This window comes from Lepus europaeus, chromosome 4, assembly GCF_033115175.1.
Source record: "Lepus europaeus isolate LE1 chromosome 4, mLepTim1.pri, whole genome shotgun sequence".
Lineage (NCBI taxonomy): Eukaryota > Metazoa > Chordata > Mammalia > Lagomorpha > Leporidae > Lepus > Lepus europaeus.
This window is the reverse complement of record NC_084830.1, coordinates 30985947-31005029: the sequence shown is the minus strand read 5'-3', so window position 1 is coordinate 31005029 and position 19083 is coordinate 30985947.

Below are 19083 nucleotides of genomic sequence, written 5' to 3'. Positions count from 1 at the left end.
GAAGATTCAGCTTGCAGTATTGGCATCTGATGTCAGAGTGCAGGGTGTGAGTTCCAGCTTTGTTTCTGACACCAGCTTCCAGCTAGTGCATATTCTGGGAAGAAGCGGGTGACAGTTCAATTAGCCAAGTTCCTGCCACCCACATGGCTGACCCACATTGCATTCCTGGATCCTGGCTTCAGTCTGGTCCAATCCAGGTGTTGTGGACATTTGGAGAGGGAATCAGTGGATAGGAGCACATTTCTCCCCCAACCCCTTAAAATACATTGAAAATTAGAAAAGACAATTCTACTAAGGTTGATGTAGACAGATTACACTAATGAGTCTGAAATAGATTTTTCATCTCAGCTTCAATTGCTTGTACATTATATCATCCTAATTGCCAGAGACCAGCTCCAGCCAGTCCAGGGGCCCCAAGGTGTGAGAGGTGCCGGCGCTTGAAGAAATGAGAGACACTTACAGCAAGGCTGATGGCATGGTTCTGGCTTTCAAGCACCAGACTTTATTTTTATATCATAAGCCACATAATGATGTTTTCTTCTTACAATGAAAAGCTTGTTGTCCATTTTTTCTAATTACAATTTTTTTTTGATTTTCAAGGGCATATTTAGAGCATGGGTAACAATCACAGACAGGTGCAACATAACAGGCTGCCCATGCAAGCCAAGGCCTTGAGTGCTGCTGAACTATGCAGAAATTGGCTACATAAGCTAGAATAGTACCTTCCTAATCTAATCTTTACTAGAAGCCCCAAGTTTAAAGTAGACGCTTTTTAAAATGTACCCCCTCTTTGCAGTTCTTTCTGTAATTTTTTAATTTCTTTAATGCACTTATTAAAAGATTCACTTAGCTCTATTCTACAGTTTTGACATCCTAACCGTCGTAGTATTTGTAGCATATAGTGAATTAAAACTTTATTAACATCTATCTTTATTCTAGTGGGAAGTATATACCAGAGAGCCTGTTGCCTTTTAATTCTTTTCCACAAATAGCTCAACCTTGCATAAAGCATTAACTCTTTCTCCTACACTAACATTCTGCTTGATTAAAATTCTACAAAGCAATGGACATTTTGGAGGTTAAGTGCTCTTCCGTAAAATTAGGAATGCAGCAATCATTAGCAGGACCACCAGGAAGCTCCAGCTTACTTATGCAGAGTGTAGTTTCCCATCAAACCTAAAACCACCAAGAGGTCCACAGCTGTCCTTCTCATGCCTTGCTGAGACAGACCTTGTGCTGTGACCTTGTCAGCCAGCCGAAGTTGCCTTGGCCTCATCACCTAATGATGTATCTCAAGAGGTAACATGTTCCTGTTTCATGAATTTGATTTACAACATAGACATATTTGATTGTACAATCTCACAAAAATGACACTTTTCCTAAACCCAATTTCCCAGAAATTATGTGGAAAATATAAAATACTCATAATAGTATTTATCCTTTTTTTTTTAGCTTTTATTTAATGTATATAAATTTCGAGTGTACAGCTTATGGATTACAATGGCTTCCCCCTCCCATAACTTCCCTCCCACCCGCAACCCTCCCCTCTCCCGCTCCCTCTCCCCTTCCATTTGCATCAAGATTCATTTTCAATTCTCTTTATATACAGAAGATCAATTTAGTATAAAGATTTCAACAGTTTGCACCCACATAGAAACACAAAGTGAAACATACTGTTTGAGTACTAGTTATAGCATTAAATCAAAATGTACAGCACATTAAGGACAGAGATCCCACATGAGGAGCAAGTGCACAGTGGCTCCTGTTGTTGACCCAACAAATTGACACTCTAGTTTATGGCGCCAGTAACCACCCTAGGCTCTCGTCATGAGTTGCCAAGGCTATGGAAGCCTTCCAAGTTTGCCGACTCTGATCATATTTAGACAAGGTCATAAAAGACAGAGTGAGGATAGTAACCAATGATCCTAAGAGTGGCATTTACCAGGTTTGAACAATTATACAGCATTAAGTGGGGAAGAGGACCATCAGTACACACAGGTTGGGAGTAGAGCCATTGGTGGTAGAGTAGAGGTTATGATTACAAAGGAATGAGGCCTAAGTACGCTAGACAGGGTCTAGAACAAAGGACAGAGTCATTATTAGAGGAGCTAAGAAAGGTGCTGTCTAAGCTACAATTAAGTTTTCTGATTGAGAGGCAAATAGAACCTGATAGAAGGGGCTTGATAATAATCTGGTGGGCTTTAGGCCTTGTAAGTTAAGAGGCCCAGACCTATCTATCTCTTCACATGGGGTATATCCTAAGGGAGGTGTGAACCTCCTAGGGGAAGGCACTCTGTTGACGTTCATTACTTGGCTGGGCTGGGAGGAGAGCTGGCCAGGTAAAGGCAGGGGTCATCTCTAACAAGAAATTTACAGTTCTGCCTGCAATGTTGCTGACCCTACTTGACCATACCCTCAGCTGCAGTGGTCACTTTGGAAGTTGGGCTGAGTGAAGGGCTTTTCAGCTTAGAGCCAATAAGATCTGTGGCTCTGACCTGGGCATCCTTCGACTCCACGCCAGGTCCATTTCCAGTGATCCAACTCTTGGCAGAGCTGCCAGGGCTCTTCACAAGCTGACTTCTGCTGAAGCCCAGGCTTACCACATTGAAAGCCACTGCAGTGGACTGGCCTGTTGGGTCTCCTTGAGGGCAGATCACTGTACAGATCAGCCATTAATAGGCCTGCCACCCATTGCTTCTGATGCCTAGCTTTCTTTTCCTCCTGGTTTGTGTTAAAGCAGACCAGAGGATGCAAGTCAAGGGAGTGCCCCTGTCCCATCTCTAATCTTCGGTGGTCTGAACTTGTTACAAGTCTAAAGTCACAGGCACATTCTGTAGTAGTTTTTCTAAGGTAGACAATACCCATGAGGAAAATTATATTCTCACTTTATTTATTTTTTTTTATTTATTTTTTTTTATTAAACTTTTATTTAATGAATATAAATTTCCAAAGTATAGCTTATGGGTTACAATGGCTTCCCCCCTCCCATAACTTCCCTCCCGCCCGCAACCCTCCCCCCTCCCGCTCCCTTTCCCCTTCCATTCATGTAAAGATTCATTTTCAATTCTCTTTGTATACAGAAGATCAGTTTAGTATATATTAGGTAAAGATTTCAACATTTTGCCCATATAGCAACACAAAGTGAAAAAACTACCATTGGATTACTAATTATAGCATTAAATAGCAATGTACAGCACATTAAAGACAGAGATCCTACATAATTTTTTTTTCAAATTAATTAATTTTCTATGCCATTTCCATTTTAACACCAGGTTGTTTTGTTTTGTTTTTTTTTTTTCATTTCCAATTCTCTTTATATACAGAAGATCACTTCAGTATATAATTAGCAAAGACCTCATCAGTCTGCGCCCACACAGAAACGCAAAGTATAAAAATACTGTTTCAGTACCAGTCATAGCATCACTTGGCTTTAGACGACACATTAGGGACAGATCCCGCATGGGGTGTAAGTACACAGTGACTCCTGTTGCTGACTTAACAATTTGACACTCCTGTTCATGGCGTCAGTAATCTCCCTAGGCTCTAGTCATGAGTTGCCAGGGCTATGGAAGCCTTTAGAGTTCGCTGACTTTGATCTTATTCCGATAGGGTCATAGTCAAAGTGGAGGTTCTCTCCTCCCTTCGGAGAAGGGTACCTCCTTCTTTGATGGCCCCGTTCTTTCCACTGGGATCTCACTCACAGAGATCATTCATTTAGGTCTTTTTTTTTTTTTTCCATGATATCTTGGCTTTCCATGCCTGCTATACTCTCATGGGCTCTTCAGCCAGATCTGAATGCCTTGAGGGCTGATTCTGAGGCCGGAGTGTTGTTTAGGACATCTGCCATCCTATTAGTCTGCTGTGTATCCCACTTCCCATGTTGGATCTTTCTCTCCCTTTTTGATTCTATCAGTTAGTATTAGCAGATACTTGTCTTGTTTGTGTGATCTCTTTTACTCTTAGACCTATCAGAGCTATCAATTGTGAGCTGAAATTGATCACTTGGACTAGTGCGATGGCATTGGTACATGCCATCTTGATGGAATTGTGTTGGAATCCCCTGCACATTTCTAACTCCACCATTTGTGGCCAGTCCGATTGAGCATGTTCCTAATTGTTCATCTCCTCCCTCTCTTTTTCCACTCTTAGATTTAACAGGGATCACTTTTCAGTTAAAATTTAAACACCTAAGAATAATTGTGTGTTAATTACTGAGTTCAACCAATAGTACTAGAACAACAACAACAACAACAAATACTAAAAAGGATAGAGTATTACATTGTACATCTAAAGTCAGGACAGGAGCTGATCAGTTCATTGTTGCTTATAGTGTCCATTTCACTTAACAGGTTTTCTCTTTGGCGCTCAGTTGTCACCGATCAGGGAAAACAAATGATATTTTTCTCTTTGGGACTGGCTTAATTCACTCAGCATGATGTTTTCCAGATTGCTCCATCTTGTTGCAAATGACTGGGTTTCGTTGTTTCTTACTGCTGTATAGTATTCTATGGAGTACATGTCCCATAATTTCTTTATCCAGTCTACTGTTGATGGGCATTTGGGTTGGTTCCAGGTCTTAGCTATTGTGAATTGAGCTGCAATAAACATTAATGTGCAGATGGCTTTTTTATTTGCCAAATTAAATTCCTTTGGGTAAATTCCAAGGAGTGGGATGGCTGGGTTGTATGGTAGGGTTATGTTCAGGTTTCTGAGGAATCTCCAGACTGACTTCCATAGTGGCTTAACCAGTTTGCATTCCCACCAACAGTGGGTTAGTGTCCCTTTTCCCCCACATCCTCTCCAGCATCTGTTGTTGGTAGATTTCTGAATGTGAGCTATTCTCACCGGGGTGAGATGGAACCTCATTGTGGTTTTGATTTGCATTTCTCTGATTGCTAGTGATCTTGAACATTTTTTCATGTGTCTGTTGGCCATTTGGATTTCCTCTTTCGAAAAATGTCTATTGAGGTCCTTGGCCCATCTCTTAAGTGGGTTGTTTGTTTTGTTGTTGTGGATTTTCTTGATTTCTTTGTAGATTCTGGTTATCAATCCTTTATCTGTAGTATAGTTTGCGAATATTTTTTCCCATTCTGTTGGTTGCCTCTTCACTTTCCTGACTGTTTCTTTCGAAGTACAGAAACTTCTCAATTTGATGCAATCCCAAATGTTAATTTTGGTTTTGACTGCCTGTGCTGTTGGCGTATTTTCCAGGAAGTCTTTGCCTGTGCCTATATCTTGCAGGGTTTCTCCAATGCTCTCTAATAATTTGATGGTTTCGGGTCGTAGATTTAAGTCTTTAATCCATGTTGAGTGAATTTTTGTGTAAGGTGATAGGTATGGGTCTTGCTTCAAGCTTCTGCATGTGGAAATCCAATTTTCCCAGCACCATTTATTGAATAGACTGTCCTTATTCCAGGGATTAGATTTGGATCTTTGGTCAAATATAAGTTGGCTGTAGATGTTTGGATTGATTTCTGGTGTTTCTATTCTGTTCCATTGGTCTATCCATCTGTTTCTGTACCAGTACCATGCTGTTTTGATAACAACTGCCCTGTAGTATGTCCTAAAATCAGGTATTGTGATGCCTCCGGCTTTGTTTTTGTTGTACAGGATTGCTTTGGCTATTCGAGGTCTTCTGTGTCTCCATATGAATTTCAGCATCATTTTTTCTAGATCTGAGAAGAAGGTCTTCGGGATCTTGATGGGTATTGCATTGAATGTATAAATTGCTTTTGGGAGGATAGACATTTTGATGATATTGATTCTTCCAATCCACGAGCATGGAAGATTTCTCCATTTTTTGGTATCCTCTTCTATTTCTTTCTCTAAGGTTTTGTAGTTTTCATTGTAGAGATCTTTAACATCCTTGGTTAAGTTTATGCCAAGGTATTTGATTGTTTTTGTAGCTATTGTGAATGGGATAGATCTTAGAAGTTCTTCCTCAGCCGTGGCATTTCCTGTGTATACAAAGGCTGTTGATTTTTGTGCATTGATTTTATATCCTGCTACTTTGCCAAACTCTTCGATGAGTTCCAGCAGTCTCTTAGTAGAGTTCTTTGGGTCCCCTAAATAAAGAATCATATCATCTGCAAAGAGGGATAGTTTGAGTTCGTCCTTCCTGATTTGTATCCCTTTAATTTCTTTTTCTTGCCTAATAGCTCTGGCCAAAACTTCCAGAACTATATTGAATAAATATTTTATTTATTTGAAAGGCAGAATTACAAGGAGATCAATCTTCCATCTGCTGGTTCACCCCCTATGTGGCTCTAATAGCCTTATCTTGACTAGGCCTAAGCTATAAACTTAGGACTCCATCCAGGTGTCCCATGTGAGTGACAGGGGCCCAAGTACTGGGACCATCATCTGCAGCTTTCTCAGGTGTATTAGCAGGAAACAGAACAGTAGGGACCGGAATCAGCTCTTCAAAGTGAAATGGTGGCAGCAAACAACAACTTTTGCCTTCTCCACCACAATGCTGGCCCTCTTTATTCATTTTAACATATGTGAGTAGGAAGTTTAAACCTGCTCACTCATTTCTGGGGCCGTAATATGAGCCAACTGAGGGAATAATCTCAGAATAATTTATAATAGTTTAAATTTCAGTGATAAATAGGACCCAAATCTTAAACTGCACCTGTTGTTCAAAGATCCTGTCTATTTCTATATTTATAAGGAAAAGCTTCTTAATATTACGCAGAGTATGTACTTGTAAGACTCATGTAACCACCAGCAAAAAAAAAACAAATGGATCAATCTTACTGGCAAATAATGTCATGAATTTTTAGACTTCCTTAAATCAAAGCACTTTGATGACTATTTTCTATAACTTACATTCACAATATCCTGGATACACAATGAATCTGTGAGATACTTATGGAAAGCCTTTCATTCCCTACATTTTAGATATTAACATTCAGAGTCTGTAAAATTTTATCTGAGGTCACATAGCCATGAACGGAACCACTGGCATTTCAATACAACTCCTGACTCCAATTTTGTGCTGATAGGGCAGTCGTGCACACATGTTGATGTGCACTGGCATCATCCAGGAGACTTGCTAAAATGATTACCCTGGTGACTCAGAGTTTTTAACTCATGAACTTGGTGGAAGGACATACATAATAATTTTATATAAGAATTAGACCACATTCTGAGAAGAAATGTGTTATACTATGTGATGTGCATGCCATGCCACTGATATTTTTGTTATGTTCTTTGAATAGGACCTAATGAAAATAAAACTTCAGGTTGCAAATTTCATGATCACAGAGGTGAGGCTGTTCCCCAGCCATCTAGTATGACATCCACAATTTAAATTAACATTTTATATTACTTCTTTCAACATTGTTCTTTCCTTCTTTACATGATTTATTCATTTATCCACCCCTCTTATTTTTGACATATTTGAAATTAAGCTGTAGTTAACAATATATTTCTTTTGATATATTTTAGCACATTTATAATTAAACTAGACTTTAGTATTATTTGGTTTCATTTCTTTTGAGATAAATTTTTCAGGTAATAAAACACTCTGATTAGTTGATCATAGACAGCCGGACAATCCTTGTACAAACTCGACATCCATCAAAGCATAGAACATTTCTATTACCTCAGAAAGTTCCCACATAAAATATCCCAGTCTTTCTGCCTGTACAATGTTCTCTGAAACAGACAAATCACTGGTTTCTTTTCTGCAACTGATTAAGTTTGCATTACAAAATTTCAGGTACAATGAATGATAGTGTTTTTGTGCACTTGTTCTCATTCATCAGAATATTTTTAGGTCCATCTGTGTAATTACACATATCAGTAGTTTATTTCATTTTTTAATAAATAGTATTTACTCTAAAAATAGATCTTTTTTTTGCTTTTGTTTTTAATGAACATCTGGACTATGTTTAGTATTAGCTAATAAAAATAAATTAGCCATAAATATTTTTGTCTGAACAAATACTTTATGGATATTATCAATTCTCATTAATTGAGTTATTTGGATAGTACATTTTCACATGCAGATTAATGATTAGGAGCTATAGTTGTTTCATATTTTTATATAGTTTTATTGTCAGTATTGTTAATTTAAGCCATTTAGGGAATGTAATGATGAAGCTTAATTGAAGCATAATTTGTATTTCCATGTAGATTAATGATGTTACGCTTTTTCATGCCTTACTGATCTTTTTTGTATTTTCATTTGTGGAATGGTTGTTCAAATCTTATGCTATTCCAAATAGTTGTATGTTAGAATTTTTTTTATAATTGTATAAGTACCTGAGGCTCTTAATTTTTAGAAATCCCTTATTTCCCATTCTTCAAACGGGATAATTTTCATTGTTCTACCATAAAATTAACTTTTCTTTTATCTTTCTTACTTTCCTCTCAATCTCATCTATAGATTTTTGAATGTCAATTCTCGTGTTTTGCAATGCTAGAATTGTTATATGTTTTGTTTGAAAGTTTTAATTTCCTTACTGAAAGTTTTCTGTTCCTTCATTTCTTCTAAATATGTTTGTGTTTATGTCTTTGAACATTGCTTCATTGCCTCCTTTAAATTCTGATCTGATAATCCCTAAATCTGGAGTATTCATCTAAACTTCATGTCTCTTGACTTCATTTTCAGTTAGGAACATCTGATTTTTTTTCTTTTTTATACAGTCAGTAATTATGAACTGTATCCTGGACATTGTGAGTGATATCATATGGACTTTAAGCTTCATCATATTGCTCTGACGAATGCACATTCTTTAATGTTGTTATTCATTTCACTGTAAACTAAGTGACTCAAATAAAAGACTATTAATCTGCAATCTGGGCCCACTCAATTTTCAGTCACTTATTTTAGTCTTTATTGTATTCCCTGAATTTTGTTCACTGCTTGTATTCTTGGGTGTCTATTAGAAATTTAATATATTTCCAGAAAGTATGAGCCTTGATACTCACTTTCTCTTCAACACGATTCCTTGTCCCCATACCAGCTTCTCCATGGTTGTGGCTGGCACAAATTCTGTTTTCTGGTTTATAGGCCAGAAATGCTGCAGATTTTCTATTATGATTTTATATGTCAGAGATCTTGCCTCACCCAGCTCTCAAACCAAAAGGTAAAAAATAAAATGGAATCATGGCCGTTCTCTCTTCCTAGTAAATATTCCCTGCATACATTTTGTTCTGTCCATTGTTATTGTCATTATTTTATAAATTGTCCATAGGTGGTAGAAAGGTGACTCAATAAAAAAATTCTGGTGATGTCTGCACCAGAAATACAGATACCTTTTAAAAATCATTTATCTATCATTTTAAAACTTTCTTTATTATGGTGTAAATAATAACATATCTGACTTGTCTTATAAATCATCAAGAATTACAGTGAAGCCAACATTATTAAAGTATGATTTTTGCCCTAGGGAAAGTTATATTGACATATGAAATAGAGAACCCATAAATATTCAATCATATGTGGAAATTTAATTTATTACAGAGATAGCAAAAAAATTTTTCCTCTGCTGCTGTTCTAGCACACCATGCTTTATAACTAAGGGCTTTGCATGCTAATATCAAACTCAAGAATATACATACGAAAGGTGCCTTTCAGCCTATGCTATTTTTAATGTTCATAACGATATAAAGGTGATTTTTTTTAGAAAATATTTCTAGCTTTCATTATTTTACAGAATTTTTCTCTTCAGAGTTGTGTAAATACATGAAAAGTTAACATTAAAATGTTTCTTTTTTCCACAGAAATATTTTATTTTTTTTTATTTTTTTAATTTTTATTTTTGACAGGCAGAGTGGACAGTGAGAGAGAGACAGAGAGAAAGGCCTTCCTTTTGCCGTTGGTTCACCCTCCAATGGCCGCCGCGGTAGGCGCGCTGCGGCTGGCGCACCGTGCTGATCTGATGGCAGGAGCCAGGTGCTTCTCCTGGTCTCCCATGGGGTGCAGGGCCCAAGGACTTGGGCCATCCTCCACTGCACTCCCTGGCCACAGCAGAGAGCTGGCCTGGAAGAGGGGCAACCGGGACAGGATCGGTGCCCCGACCGGGACTAGAACCCGGTGTGCCGGCGCCGCAAGGCAGAGGATTAGCCTAGTGAGCGGCGGCGCCGGCCCCCAGAGAAATATTTTATTTAAAGTTTACAAACTTCATGCATTTCATAAATACAACTTTAGCAACACAGTGATAGTGATTCTTTTCACCATACTCACCCTCCCCCCTCCACTCCCACACTTCTTCCTCTCCCTTCTCCTATTTCTATTCTTATTTTTCACTAAGATCTATTTTAAATTAACTTTATACACAGAAGATTAACTCTGTACTAAGTAAAGATTTCAACAAATAGTATGAAAAAAAAATTGTTAGTCAACAGTTTTTTTGGCTTTTCCTATGACCCACTGTCCATTCAGGAGCATGTTGTTCAGGTTCCATGTGTTTGCATATGTTTTAGAGATTCTTGAGCTGTTGATCTCTAACTTTGCTACATTGTGGTCAGAGAAGATGGATGGTATGATTTTGATTCCTTCGAATTTTCTGAGACTTGCTTTATGGCCTGTACTGTGGTCTATCCTAAAGAAAGTTTCATGCACTGGTGAGAAGAATATGTATTTTGAAACTGTAGGATGAAAAGTTCTTTAGATATCTGTTAGGTCCATTTGGTCTATAGTGTGGACTAACTCTGTTGTTTCCTTGCTGATTTTCTGTCTGGTTGATCTGTCCATTGCTGAAAGTGGAATATTGAGATCCCCTATCACTATTGTATAGGAGTCTATGTCTCCCTTTATATCCATCAACATTTCTTTTAAATAGTCAGGTGCCTTCAACATTTCTTTTGAATAGTCAGGTGCCTTAGGATTAGGTTGGTATGTATTTATTATAGTCATATCTTCCTGTTGAATTGATCCCTTAATCATTTCACAGTGCCCTTCTTTGTCTCTTAACAGTTTTTGTGTAAACATCTATTTTGTCTGATATTAGGATGGCTACACCAGCTCTTTTTTGTTTTCCTTTAGCATGGAATATCTTTTTTCCATTCTTTCACTTTTAGTCTGTGTGTATATTTGTTGGTGAGATGTGTTTCTTATAGGCAGCAAACAGGTGGATTTGTTGTTGTTGTTGTTTTGGTTTTCCATTCCGCCAGTCAGTAGCTTTTAAATGGAGAGTTGATGCCATTTACAAGGTGACTATTGATAAGTAATGACATGGGCTTGGCAGCTTTCCATAAATATTCCTATTGTTTGGATTTCCTATCTACCTTTATTGGGAGATTTTCTACCTTTACCTTCTTTCATAGTGATGACCATGTTTCTGTGTTTCTGCGTGTAACACATCCTTAAGCACCTTTTGAAAGAGTGGACAAATAGTGACAAAACCTTTCAATTTCTGTTATGGGAAGTCTTTATTTCACCTTCATTCATAAATGAGAGTTTTACAGGCTATAGTATTCCGGTTTGCCCATTTTTTTCTCTTAAGACTTGGAATATATCTTGCCATTCTCTCCTAGCCTATAGGGTTTCTGATGAGAAGTCTGCTGTGAGTCTAATTGGAGATCCTCTGAAAGTAATCTAGCATTTCTCTTATTCACATTTTAGAATCATTTCTTTATGTTTTGCTATGGAAAGTTGGACTACAATGTGTCATGGTGAAGATGTTTTCCAGCCATCTCTATTAGGAGTTCTATGTGTTTCTTATATTTGGATGTCCCTTTCTTACTCCAGATTGGGGAAGTTTTCTGTAATTATTTAACTAAAAAGGCTTTGTAATTCGTTTTCTCTTTCCACACCTTCAAGAACTTCAAGACCCTTATGTTGGGTCCTTTGATACTATCCCATAGATCTTCAACACTGTTTTTAGTCTAATTTCTTCTTTTTTTGGTCTGACTGTAAAATTTCTAGATATTTGTCTTCTAACTCAGATATTCTTTCTTCTGCCTCACTGATTATGTTGTTAACACTTTCCACCAAATTTTTTATTTGTTCTATTTAATTCTTCATTTCCAATATTTTGTTTTGATTTCTCTTTAAAATCTCAATTTCATGAGAAAGATTTTCTTTCATGTCATGTACAGATTTCTTTAGTTCATGGATTTGTTTTTGATTACTTCTATGTAATCCTATGTTCAATTTTTTGAATTCTGCTTCTGCTATTTCCTAAATCTCTTCATTTTCACATTCTGTTATGGGAGTGTTTTGAGTTCCCTTGGAGGCATCAAGTTGTCTTTCTTATTCTTATTTCTTGAATTGCTGCATTTATATTTATGCATTTGTGGAGATACTTGTAGGCTTACTTTTTTCCCCTGTGATGGCTTTTATATTTTCTGTGACTACTAATCAAATGAAAAATATATCAATCAGTAAGCAGGATTTCGCCAACAATAGTTTGGTAAACATATAAAATTAAATAATACTAAAAATCTGTGGAAAGATAAAGCAACTGGAGAAGTTTCTGACTATTAGAGGGAGAATAATTTTGTACAATTCCTTTGGGAAACAGCTTAGTATACTTAAAAAAACTGAGCACATGCATGGCATAACATTGCAGATAAGTGTGCATTTTTTAGACTTTTGTATACAAATGTATCAAAAAGTTCTACAAGGATATTCATATATTTTTCTGTGTTTGAGAAAAACTTTGAAAGCAAAGTTCAATTCATTAAGAATAAATTTTTGAACAATTATGTTGTTAAATACTATACAGCACGGACTGGCATTGTGGCATAATAGGTAAAGCCTACTACTTCCTATGATGCCTGCAACCCATATGGGTGCTGGTTCCCATCCTGGCTGTTCCATTTCCCTTTCAGCTTTCTGCTAATGACCTACGGAAAGCAGCAGAATCCGGTCCAAGTGGCTCAGGCCTCTGCCACCCATGTGGGAGACCCATATAAAGGACCTGGCTGTTGGTTTCAGCTGGCCCAATGCTGGCCATTGTGGCCATGTGAGGAGTGAACCAGTAGATGGAGGTGCTCTTTCTGTGTAACTCTGATTTTCAAATAAAAATTTTAAAAAACTACAGGACAATGAAAATTTAAAAAATGTGTTAATACTGAATATATAAACATGTTTGAAATTCAAAAACTATGATATTGAACAAAATAAGAGGTCAAAGAAAAACATGTGCACTATTATCCTACTTATTAAAATTTTTAAAAATACTGCCTTTTTTTCTTTATGGGAACTCAATATTATACTTTACTTTACTTTAGAGGAAAGAATGGCCTGCATTCGAATTGAACTTCATTGGAGAAATCTGGGATACTATTAATGTTTAGTTTTTGACCTGGTTTTACTTTGTTTACTTTGTTATTGTTCCTTATGCATACATACACAGTCCCCATTTTCAAATACAATGTTTGGTATATGCTATGATTCAAAACAAAGGAATAAAATAAAACTTCAGAAGCAAAAGACAAAGATAAAATAACAACATTTATCACAGTCTATCAACTCCACACTACATTGCTTATTTCTAAAACTCCTATTAACATAGTACATATTTGTTAGTTTTGATCTTTCCCTATTAAAATTTAATGTCTGTGGAAGTTATAATTTATTTTCCATTTTGTTATTTATAAGGACCTCAGTGCCTAGAATTAAACTTGGTACCTAGAATACAGTAAGTAATCAATAGATGTGGTGTTTGAATATGTAAAGCTTGAGTATATTAATAAATGCAATAACTCTAATGACAGAGAAAAGTGTTGGGTAAACAAAAGACATTGGCAACTTCTAAAGACATTCCAATTGGTATATATTTTTGTGGTCTCTTTTATACTTATCAAGATTTCATCAAAATGTGCATGTCTGTGCCAATTTATATGAAAAAATTCATGAAAAATTATGAGACTTTCTGGGATTATTTTTAAAATTACATTGCTCATGAGGGCATACTTCAACTGCAAATGTCCTAGAACGGCCATTTAGCCTAGAGAGTAAGATGCCCATGTTCCAGATCAGAATTTCTGGGTTTGATTCCCAGCTTTGGTTCCTGACTCCAACTTCCTGCAAATGCACACCCAGGATGCAGTGGTAATAGCTCAAATAAATAAGTTCCTGCTACCAACCAGGAGTGTTGAATTGTGTTGCCACCTACCTGCCTCCGTCTCAGTCTTGCCCAGACCTTTGTGATCCTTCAGAAAGTAAACCAATGCATGAGAGCTCTCTTTCTCTCTCTCTCTCTCTCTCTCTCTCTCTCTCTCTCTCTCTCTCTCCATTTCTCTCCCTTTGTCTTTCTAAACCTCTCAAATAACTAAATACAATTTTTAAAGTGTTGCCCCATAAAAATCCTGAGGTTCCATTAAAGTCATAGGAAGTACCATTTTAAAAAATCTTGTTAACATATTCTTTGCACAATGGCAGACTGCACTCCAATCTTTACAGATTCAGTTAGTTAACCACATTCTCTGAATATCTGCCTAATTATTTCATTACATATATAGAGCTAATAACTTTTGAGTCAGCAAATCCTAAATAACCCAAATAACAATAGTATCTCTTGCACATTCAATGAATTTGTCTCTGTTTTGAAAAGGGATGTTGTGCAGCTACCTTAAAACCATAACCATTCCTTGCCCTATTTACTAGTGGGAAGTAACATTCAAACATTCCTATTGCTAAATAATCATTGTAAAATCTGAAGTTATATTCAGGAGCACAAAGGAGAAATTCTATTTAAGTACATAGCCTTCTGAAACGAAAGACTAGTAGGTCAAGTGTTTTCCTCCTCATATGTGTAAAAATCCACATTCAGAGTAACTATTTTAGGCATAGTTCTTCACAATTTACCATTCTAAATGAAAAGATGGAATTAAAGTACTATATGTAAATGAAAGTTCATCAAGCTCCTCATAGATGATATAAACACTCCAAAGGAAATAAACACATTGTAATTGACAATGGCTTGTTTGCCAGTGACAATAAAATGCACTTAGGGAATTCCAAAACAAAGATAGGAAACTTGCCATTTTATGTAGGATTAAAGTTGCTGTTTGCATCACATTACATACAGGGTTGTTCTCAGGCTTAGTTGAAATGGGATTTATAGTCTTATAATTCTTTTAACAATTACTTTAGCAACCAATATAGATGTACACCTATTTCTTTAGATCAAGACCCTAAATAAATGGAGTAATTTGAGTTTACTGAAGAATTGAGAAGTGAAGTGTTGAATTGGTATGCACGACTAGGATTTTTTTTTTTTATCTATTGATGATATTTCAATTTCCTCTAATCTAAGAGACTTTCACTTAGAGCCAAATGTTGAATACGTGTTTATGTGGAGACTTTTTTCAAACTTTAAATTTTGTCACTCTCACTATGTGAGCTATAGAGGCAAGTTTTAAAATTATGCATTCATTGCTTGTGATACTCTTCTACTTTGTAGTGTTCCACCTGAAAATATATGTATGTATTTTCTTCAGGGGAAAGTTATTATATAAACTTTTGTGAAAATATTATGTTCCATGTTTTAACATACCTTGTAATTCTAGTTATCATTCTGCTGATAAAGAGAATTTAATTCATATTAAGAATATTGAGGGTTGTATCCATGGTTTTGAATATTTCAATACTTACAAAATTTTACATACTGCATTAACTACATATTATATTTGTTTTGGACATACACTTATCTTTACATTTTGGAAGTGTACTTTTCACTCCCAAATAGACTAATGGAACATGTTTCAGAATTTTGATTAATTTAAAATTACATTTTCCCCTCCAACCATCACACAAGCCCAAAGTATAAATTTTAAAAATATTTATAATAGTTATAATTTTTACACCATAACTCATTTTAAAGTTCAAGAATCTTAAGTGTGGAGAATACATCGTATGCCATATTTTGATTTTATAGCTTAGCTTTAGTTGAAAATTTTTAACCAGAACTTACAAACACCTACACACACACACACACACACAATCCCATAGATGCCCTTCCTACTGTATTAATTATGTTTGTATAGTAAGCATAGTATCTACCTTAAAGATGATGTTGGGGCTGGCGCTGTGGCTCAGCAGGTTAAAGCCTTGGCCTGAAGTGCTGGCATCTTATATGGGCACGGTTCTAGTCCGGGCTGCTCCTCTTCCCATCCATCTCTCTGCTGTGGCCTGGGATAGCAGTAGAAGATGGCCCAAGTCCTTGGTCCCCTGTACCCGTGTGAGAGACCTGGAGGAAGCTCCTGGCTCCTGGCTTTGGATCAGCGCAGCTCTGGCCATTGCAGCCGTCTGGGGAGTGAACCAGCGGATGGAAGACCTCTCTCTGTGTCTCTACCTTTCTCTGTAACTCTGTCTTTCAAATAAATAAAATAAATATTTTTAAAAAAGATAATGTTTAGGGTGCTTTATCTAAATGGGAGCGAAAATAATTTTGAGCTAATGGTAGGACTGTCTATAATATATGAAAAGAAGAAAGGTTTGGTAAAAAGAAGAAAGCTTTGCTGATCTCAGGACCTGATAATGATGTTAATAATAATGAAAATTTACATATGTGGTAATTTACGGTCATGGAATAACTTGTATTTTCTTATCAGCATAAATTATGTCTCCTCTGGTAAAAATTTACCATTTCAGACTCCCTATTAGGTGCTAAGAATATAATGCTGAAGAGAAGGAAAGACCTTGCAGTCATGGGAGTTAAAATTTTCTGTATCAAAGGGAAAGAAAAGGAAAAAAAAAAACGTCTAAAGTTACATATTATATAGTCATAAGTACCATTGAGAAAAATAAAGCAAGGCAACCGTGCCAATTTGTGTTGGATATTGGGGAGGATGTAGAATACCCTTCAGGGAAGCCTCACAAATGAAGTGGCATAGAGGCAGGGACATAGGGAAGCAAGGAAACCAAGTGGGAGAACTCCTGGAGAAAGAACACCAGGGGAGTCCAAAAGGCAAATGCAATTTCTTCTAGGTCAGAAGTGAGTTTGGGCTTGCAGGCATTCAGCCTATTGGTTAAACAGAAGGCTGGGCTGCCCAAATCCTAAACAGAGTGTATGGGTTAGAGATGTGACTCTGATCTGGATTCCCACTTCCTGGAGGCAACAAGTGATGGCTCAAGTAGTTGGGTTCCAGATACAGGCCCCTGTCCTAGGCTGTGTATTTAGAGAATGACACAGCAGATGAACTAACGCTCTCTTTGTCTTGTGCTCTCTCTCTCTCTCTCTACCCCCCGTAATAAATATATACATCTTTTTAAGAAAGCAGTATGCTTGACATATTCAGACCTTCAAGAAGGCTAGCCATAGAAGTTAGGAAGAGAGATAGGAATTTTAGTCAGAAAGCTAGTGAGCACCGAACCTTCAAGAGCTTATAAAGATCATCTCCTATAAATAAAGTAATGGAGGCAATTAGTGGATATGATCTGAGAGACTGATTCTTCTAAGTTAATGTTATCTAGGACCACAGAGGAAAGGTATAAGTTGGGTTTGATGACAAATTTTATCAAAAGTTTTGAAAATTGTTTCCAGGAAATAGCAATTCTCTCTAATGGTATCCATAATTTCTCTTCATCAAAAATATTCTTGAATATTAATTATCATTTATTAGTTATAACTAATCAGAAGGTATCTCCTATCTTACTCAATGATAACATGGACTTTCTAAGGTAAACTCTCAGCTCTTATATCAACTAGATGTGATAAATTCTACCACCTCTTCTATAAATGGAAATGTACAAGTAGATGACAAATGGAAGCAAGATGGTGCCATGCCATTGTTTATCTTCCCTAGATTTTCCTACCAACCAAAGACCTCAGCTGGGAGCAAGTAGACTTTTAGTCCTCTATGCAATCTTTGACACTTTAGCATGCTTCATCTATATAGTATTAAGAAGCTGTTTATTACTGTAACTAAATGCTTGAGGAAACTAACTTTATACAGATAAGGCTTATTTAGTTCACAGTTTTGAAAGTTCAGTTCCAGTATTGGCAGCCCCATTGGTTTGCACTCGAATGAAGACAGTGGATAGAATGTTGGAGCACATACAGAAGGTCAAGTTTTTATAATACCCTCTTATGAGATCTATACTCTGAGGCATGCAAGGAAACTCACTAGGCCCCATCTCCTAAACACCATAACTGGATGAGTTTTCCATCTGATTGCTAGCATTAACCTGCGACTTGGGGGAGGACTTAAGGTGCTGCAAGTGTTTAGGTGGCCGACTCATATTCAAACAAAAGCATATTGCTATACTTCCATGGGATGAATGTGTTTAGATAGGTGGGGAACTTATTACTGCCCATCTTTAAATCATGAAACCACAGAAAACATTTGGTTTCCTCAGTAATCCACAGAAAGAATGTTGTAGTTGGGCATACAGAATAAAATTGACTAGATTTGTGAGCTGGAAGACCACGCCTTCACCACGCCCCCTTGCATGCTTTCATCCACATACCTGGCCACACTTGTGTGCCGCCCACCTGCCAATCAAGTTAATTAAGCACTTCCCTTTGGAAGTGGATTAAAGGCCTGAAACATGGTGGACCCAGCCCTTTTTGGTCTTTTGCCTCTTGCTGCCCTGCACCTGCCCTAAGCTTTCCTGCCTACCTGCTCCTCCACGAGGCTGGCTCCTGGTGCTCAGTAAGAATCCAGATTTCTCTCTCTTTCTTAGATAGGGCCCTCACTCTCCTATGCATTTCTCTCACTGAATAGAAATCTTAAAACTTATGCTGCCTCATTTATTTGTGCCAGTATTCAGAATTCTTCTTTGAATATGATGCAAGAACCCACAGGCTTATTATTAATATCCCGAATTTATCAATAAGCACCCAGTAACAAGAAGACTTTCCCTCTTATTTCTTATCAGTGCCTCTCTGTATTTTACTTGACTATTTCTGAATAATTGTCCATATTCCAGAGGTCAGCTTCTTTCCTTTTCATCTTATCCTTTGTGTTCTCCCTTAAACTAAACTGTAGAAGATTCCACATAGTTAATTTACCTGTTTCTTTCCCCTGCAATTTCTCCTGTTCAGCCCCTTAAAATATCCAAACTTTCCTTCACAAAAAGAAAATTAAAAGAGCGAGAGAGAGAGAGAGAGAGAGATTCTGTCCCATTGAGATGATACAGAGTTATTTTTTCACTACCATTATATCTTTCTTTAA